Source organism: Epinephelus fuscoguttatus, linkage group LG11 (assembly GCF_011397635.1).
Source record: "Epinephelus fuscoguttatus linkage group LG11, E.fuscoguttatus.final_Chr_v1".
Classification (NCBI taxonomy): Eukaryota; Metazoa; Chordata; class Actinopteri; order Perciformes; family Serranidae; genus Epinephelus; species Epinephelus fuscoguttatus.
The window spans coordinates 37,230,972-37,238,655 of NC_064762.1; the positions used below are offsets into that span (position 1 = coordinate 37,230,972).

Here is a 7,684-nt window from a genome sequence, read left to right on the forward strand (position 1 = left end):
TGAGGCTAAGTTGCACGCTGCAGAGGAGATTTCACTTAAGCCTATTTCATTTTACATTTTTATTTTTTCAGAAGTTGTAGCCTAATTTACATCAGCACCCAATGTCCTGATTCATTTTTAACTGCTTCACTTCATCTTGTTTTCAGGCATTTTTCATATAAACTTGGTTGCACTGAGCCCATCAGAGTCCATAACAAAGCTCTTAAAAATAGTGATGCATTTTGTAAGAATATTATGCTGTAACATCAGCATTTCCCTACTGGGGAATTATGTTACTATAATGAGATAACAGAGGGGATGTCTTGGCAAGGGTATTAAATAGTGAGCAGCACGTACACTTAAATACAGTAGATTCCTTAAGTGATGTCTGAGAAGGTATGTCAACTCAGATTTTAACTAAATCTTATCTTAACCTGGATTCAGACCTTCATTTCAGTAGTCACATTATATCAATCACAAAATCAGCCTTCTCCCATCTTTAAAATATCAAAAGATTCAGTGACTTGATGTCTAACCATTATCTAGAGAAACTTGTACATGCTTTCATCACTAGCAGACTGGACTATAGCAATGGACCGTTCTCAGGTCTGCCTGAAATAGCAATCAGACAGCTTCAGCTGATCCAGAATGCAACTGCCAGGGTTGTAACAAGGACCAGAAAGGCTCAGCATGTAACTCCAGTTCTCACATCACTACACTGGCTGCAGTTTCTGCTTGACCATAATTCACTAACTGGTTTGGATCCAAAATACTTGTCAGATCTCCTGACCCTGTATAAACCTCACAGATCTCTCAGGTTCTGGATATTCCCAGAGTAAAAACTACACATGGTGAAGGTTCTTTAAGACAGTGGGGAGCACTTTAAAATCCAAGCTGAAGACCCATCTTTTCACCATTGCTTTTGATTAATTCTCTTTAAATCTTTTTTTTTTGTTTGTTTGTTTTTCATTCTATGGACTTTTGATAGTCCTGTTGTGTGTTTTTGTGTGTTTTTCCTCTGTATGCTTTTGCCTGTTGTTCCTATTCTATGTGCCCTTGATTGCTTGCTTTTATGATTTTTATCATTTGTATCTTGTGCTTTTACCAGTGTAAGCTGTAAAGCACTTTGGATTGCCTTTAGGTACTAAATGTGATATATAATTAAATTTGCCTTACCTTGCCTAAAACATGACAACGTAATATAACAGGTATGACAAACCCAATAAGGATTACAGGGATTTCTAACCGTATAGGTCACAGAGACGCCCACCCCAAGTTTAAAATGAATGCCTTAAGTGAATACAAGTGACTATAAGCTACAGCCAGGCTGTAAAGTATATATAAACGTTATTGTGTTAACTTGGAGTAAGGGGGTTACGACGAGGTAACGTTACTTCAGAAACTGTGGGTTAGCGACTATATTAACAAAAACATTTATGATAAGTTCGCAGTACATTTACCAGAACAAGCTAACGTGAAGCTAAAAGTTAAATAAAAGTTACTGTGGGAGCTAACTAGCTTACATTATGTAAATATTGCAGTGATTTCTGTCGAGGTCGGACTGTAATTCAAGTCAGCGGAGTCCCAACACAGAGCTCGTCACCTCCTCTCACTGTAACGTTACGCAGTACAAAAACAAGCCGTGTAAACCCTGATATTTCAGAGGAAAACACGAAAAATGAGCAGCATTGATAAAGGATACTTACCTCGAAGAGAAATAGTCACACAGGTGTCTGTTCGGACGGAGACGGTGTTAGCTAGTTCCGACGGTCTCGTGAGCGCACGTTGTTAGAGAGGGGAACTACAAAGTGAAAACACACGGTCGCTTCTGTCGCCCTCCCCGCCGCCGCTGCCGCCTCCCTCTCTGTCCAATTTGCATGTCAACAGAGCCGCTGACAGACTCTGTCAATACGCTGAAACGAGAGGAAGAAGACACAGTACAGCTACAGTCCAACTTTCACCTCAAATGAATGAATTCCGGTTCAAAAACTTTCCCCCCCGTTTGACCCTTGGCAGCAGTGCCGAGGAACTACTTGCCCCAAATAAAGGTTGTGTTTCTCCAGTATTCTATGTCATTTACCAGCCATTAAACAGGTGACACAAGTTTTCTTTTTAAAGCCTAATGAAATCATAGTGAAGTGTATTTTGGCAAATAAACTGCTATATAAACCACAAACGTTGTCTTTTAAACATAATAAAATGTGGGCCAACACAAAAGCAAAGAACAAAGTGTAGCTCACATTTGATTTGAACCATTAGAATGATGCCAGTGATTTAATATTGCACTTACATGAAAACTGGAAACCTGGAAGAGAAAGATTTTAAAAAGAATGGTTAAAATTGATGCAGTGCACTTAATGATAAATCTAACTTTTAGTCCCTACAGGCATGGGCTGATTATAACACAATGGGCCCCTGGGCACAGATATGCAAAAGGCCCCACCACCTCTCTAAGGAGCAAGACACAGACTTTGTGGTGGTTTTACCTCTTTTTTCTTGTTGTTTTGCATCTCTTTGTAGTCATTTTGTTACTCTTTGGGATCATTTTGAACCTTTTTATGGACATTTTGTGTCTCTAACCAGCTCCTTTTACACTGCCTTTTCAAGGCGGGAATTGCACACTGTTGTACTGCCTCATTGTTCTGTATAAAAGGTATAAACGCAGAATGGGGGGACAGAAACCCTTTTTAAATAGGAATTGTGCAAATTTGCAGGAAAGCCTAATCAGTCTTCTTTCAGCATTGGCAGTATTAAAACAAAATCGGGAAGAGCAGCAAAATGCTGCCTGCCTACTTTTGTTCGTACAGAATGCGCCTTTTTTGGGGCAATGGGGGGCGTGAGACATGTAGCTCAGTGTGTGACGTAAACACCCTTGCTCCGAGGGAAGCCGCAGCTGGTCAGTCCTTCGGCAATTCTCTCGTAAGTCGGCCCGTCCTTCACTGTCCTGTCATTTGACGGTTAATGGCCTCTTCATTTGTGAGGACAAGGAGGGCGCGCAATTCTTTGTCTCCCCAGTTGCTCATCTTTACTGTAGTGTCTGTCAGGTTTGCGTCTCCCTCTTCCTGCTAGTACTAGCTGCTCATTTCTGCTATCAGCTGTTTCCTGTTTATCCACCTCCAGTGGGTCGCACATGTGGCGTCATCAACAGCTCCTCCCACAAGTCATCAACAGCCCCTCCCGTTGCGGAAGAGCGCCTCATTCTTTTTAAACCAAATAGGTTCTGCCAATATCTTTACCCCTACGCGGCGGAAAATTGGGCACCTCGGATCAACTAGCCAATCTGGCTCTGTGTGTCTAAAAGCTCGCAGCTTGCCAGCAGAATGGTCCAACATTCACCGAAAATCTGGCAGTATAAAAGGGGCTAGAGTTGTCTCACCTTGAAGCTGTCATCAGAGGCAGTAACAGCACCAAAACAGGTCTTTATGAGAGGGATAGCTAGCAGGACAGGATCATTGGTGGCGCAGGTGTGATGTTTGGACAATGCCTTATGTGTCCAACCCACAAAGGAGACACAAAAAATATTTTAGTAGCAGTTAGCAGCTGACTCAAAGAAAAACGGGGGCTAAAAATGTGCACAAATTGGGAAAACTGTAAGGTCTCCTTATCCTCTGTGCAGACAACAAGATCAGCTGCCATATAACAAGGATGGTAAATGAGTGTTATTGCCATTGTTATTGTTTAGAAACTGCTGCAAACGCATATGTTATATGTCACATTAGAGGCAGATGCTGTCGGGTTATATGTCACACCCGTCATGCCCTTTTTGATTCCATGATGCCAGCATGCTGTCTAAAATCACACATTGGAGCAGCATGATGCCGCCACTGTTTTGTTCTGTGTAAAGGCGGCATGAAAAAGGGACTTAGTGGCAGCCATGTAGCTTTATCTCTGTGTTAATAGGGCTTTAGTGGTTGTTTTACCCCTCTCCATAGTTATTTTGTGTCTCTTTGCGGTTCTTTTGCATGACTTTGTGGTCTTTTTGTATCTCTTTTTTGGTCATTTTGACTCTCTACCTGGTCAGTACGTGTTAATTTGAGTGACATTTTGCAGGTGGAGACTAGCGGTGCCCCCCTGACACTGTGGGCCCCTGGGCCCATTCAGTAATCCATCTATGCCTGTGGGTCAAGGTAAAAAAAAATACTGGATCCAACCACTCCCACAGAATGTCATAGTAATTATTAAAAATATTTAGCAGTTATATTAAAAAAAAATCAAGGTGCGTTTATCTCTTTCTACTAAAAGGCAATTATGTTTCATGTGCCAACAAGTGTCAATTAAAATGCAACTTTGGCATGTCACAGCTGATTCAACTTTTTTTAAAAAAAAAAAAAACAACTGATACCTTAAGATTTTTCCAAGTGTTGAGCCATATGTACTTTTCCCATTTTTTTTGTAGCCACCCATCCATTTATAATTTATCTGAATACTGGTACTTAAGTTCTTTTCTTCACTTTTCCAGAGCACCCTGTAGATTCAAAATCTTAGAATTGGTCTGTGGTGTAAAATTTGGACAAAGCTCATATCTTAACTCCCCGCCTTTAGTTTATAACCTATACTTTCCTTTACAAATTTGTAGTCTCCCTGCCCAAGCTCAGATAACCCCCTGATAACCTGATGACATCATCTGGGTTATTTTCCCAGACTATTTACAAGCTCCCCCAGAGCTACAGACTGGCTGAGGCATACTCCTTGTGACCGGTAAACTTATCTTGATGTGTTAAATTGATGCAATACTAAACTAACTTTTTAACACTGCATACTGATATTGTATTACTGGCTACATCCTGAGCTGTTAGTTCTTTTTTGTAAAAGTCTGGTATGATCTGAGCTGCAAAAACACAAATCTATTTCCAAGAAAGACAGCAGTACTCCCCTTTGAATATCTGTCTCAGAGACCACTAGAAACTGCAGCAAATCCCAATGTAAGACTTGGAGGTAAATCTACATTTGTTCCATTCCATTGCAAAGAAGTTAGCACAATAAGAAACTAATGACAGTACAACCCTCTCCAGGTACTTCTGGATGAAATGCACTCAAAATGGACTCTGGTCCAGCAAAGGTCAGTCTGTTTTTAAGGCCAGTGGCAGAGGCGGAGCAGGGGTGGCCTCTGGGACTCAAGCCCCAAAAGTTTTCTCAAAAGCCCCAAATCTTAAGCTGTTTATTTTATTTTTTTAATATCTTCATCTTTGTGTCATTTAGATAATAATGTATACCCATGTCGTTTATTCCATGTTATTCCCTAAAGAAAACTAATTCAGTGGATACAGATATTGCAGATTTGTCATATAAATATTCATTCTGTGTACTGTACTCAAGCATAGTGTAACAAAAATAGGTTTCAAGATTATATTGCTGTTCATGCCAAATTCCTGCACTATTGGTACTCTGAATTCTGCAGTTTTCAGAGTGTTTCCATCAGTATCTGAAAGAGTATCTTTCTCTTTTAAGCACCAGAATTTCTTTAAACTTGCTGCTGTCAATCATGTGAATTTTTCAAATGATGGATGCATATCATGTTTTGGTAGTACTTCTGAGATGTTGTTAGATATTGTAATTGTAAAAGGTCTCCCTAATTCAAAGTCTCTCTGTCTTGCCCATCCTCCATCTACAGTACTGGCCCCCAAGCCAGGAAGACCAGAGAGGGGCCCCTTCCTGGGGAAAAAGGGTGTGTCTGCAGCAGCCTAGATGTGTCATTCCTCTTCTCTTTGTGCTCGTCTTCACATGCTGTCAACCTAAGACAATATTTCCAAAGAACTGAGCTAGATATTGGAGAAGCGTGGATTGCATGCAGTGAAAGTGTTAGTTCATGAATCTCTAGTGATCCTTCTGCTGATATCAACACACTTTCTTCAGCTTTATAGAAACATCCACTGAGTCAGAGGAATGGGAGCTGATCCAAATTGTGTTGCACTAACCTAAGGGCTTCTTCTGAACTATTCACAATACATAGAGCTCAGCCTCACACATACTAAGTGCTTCCACAGTGTTGGTTTCATGGTGAGAAGATAAAGCAAAGATTGAAAGATAGGCACATGTGAAGGATGTGGGGTTCTGAAAATAGCCATATTTAACACATTTGTTGAAATTTAATGTGCCTTTAGTTTCAACATGGCTTTGGTTACCATGTGGTTAGGTTTAGGCACAAAAAAACATGTGGTTATGGTTAGGAAAAGATCATGTTTTGGCTTAAAATACCCACTTTTGCTGGCACCAATCCGGCTGGAAATAGAGCAATGTCTTCGTAAAAAACAACTGTTTTTCAAGGCACCGTCCCTGGTGGAAACACAATAATGGTTTGATACAAAACGCCCACATTTGTTGGCTAAAAAGCTGCTAAAAACACAGTGACGAGTCACTAAAAAACAATCGCTTTTCTCTTTGTTCATCTTGAACCATAGTCTGCAGTGGTTTGCAGCTTGGCAGGCGTCTCACCTCTGTGACAAGCCATCCGCCATCCCCTCCACCTTTTGATGACAAAGACTTCAGAAACATTGATATAATACATATGAAATGTATACATTTAACATATTTGTGGTTTGCAGAAATGTACAATGCCAACATTTTCTTCTGGCGGCTGGGCTGTAAGGTAACAGGAAGGTGGCACACAGTCCTTTTCTACTGCACAGCTGCCCATGTCTGTTTCAAACACGCAAAATCACAGTGAAAAAATATGGCAAGAAAAAAAATGAAATGCAATGAGGAGGAGGAGAAGGAGGGGAAGGAGGAGGAGAAAGAGGAGGAGCAGAGTGTCTATGTGATTCACTCCCACAGATTTTAGAGCAAAGACCACTGAAACCTGACCAGTGTAAGCTTTCAACCTGGAGCTCCGACATAAAGCCCTGAGTGATTTGTCAGCTGATGTCAGAGGCTTTAGTTCAGTCACACTAACCTTGCTGAGGTAAATGTGCTTTTCTTGCCCACTTCACAGGCCCTGACCTTTGATGCACAGCGGGGAGCTACTCACCAAAAGCACTAAAGACATTGTCATTTCTCTCGTCTCAAATTCTAGACCGGGAATCTGATCCTACATTACCTCATAATCTTCTGCTTTGACTCTTGAGTTTTGCCAGAGGAAACTTTTGCCATAAGAGTAAATACCTTCAACCTCTCCACTTTACTTTACTTTTTATTTGTTTTTGTGTATTTTGCATTGTTTCTGTTATTGTATTTTTTGTATTTTATCTTGTGAAGCACTTTGTGAGTCCTCTCTGTGAGAAGTGCTATATAAATAAATTTTACTTACTTACTTACTTACTTACTCTCTGGAATTTGATACATGGTGCTATCTGTACTGTTGGTCAACAGCACTCTCTCACAAGTTTAGATAAAGCTTGAAACATGAGGAAGACAAACAGCTGCATATTGTCATTGTTTGTTAGCAGGTTTCTCTCACACTAACAATTCAAACAAGGCTGAGGTTTATTATTTACTATACTCTGAAGTCACGTGACACTGGATGTGAAAGCTAGCAGAATTAGGAATGTTGGATACTGAAATGTGGGACGAACACAACCAACCAAAGGGAATTTAAGTTAAGATGTTTTTCCTATTGGTTAACAGCTTCAGAATTAGCTTTGTCACTTGCAAACATGCAAAAATCAACTATTACTGTATTAGAATGACTAAAACACTAAAGAAATTTATTTGGTTACATAAAAAAAATCATGTAAAACACAGCATTAACGTAAGTATTATTACCTGATGG

The 7,684-nt window shown here is 40.3% G+C and overlaps 1 protein-coding gene across 2 annotated transcripts in view; it reads right to left on the minus strand.

The window, feature by feature from the left end:
* ankrd6b (ankyrin repeat domain 6b) overlaps nucleotides 1-1,923 on the minus strand; it is a 59,080-nt gene extending 57,157 nt beyond the window's left edge. For both annotated transcript variants that reach the window (XM_049590234.1, XM_049590231.1), the window contains exon 1: nucleotides 1,686-1,923. The gene's annotated coding sequence lies outside the window, so the exon portion shown is untranslated. The remainder of the gene's footprint in view (nucleotides 1-1,685) is intronic.
* Nucleotides 1,924-7,684: the final 5,761 nt, after the last annotated feature.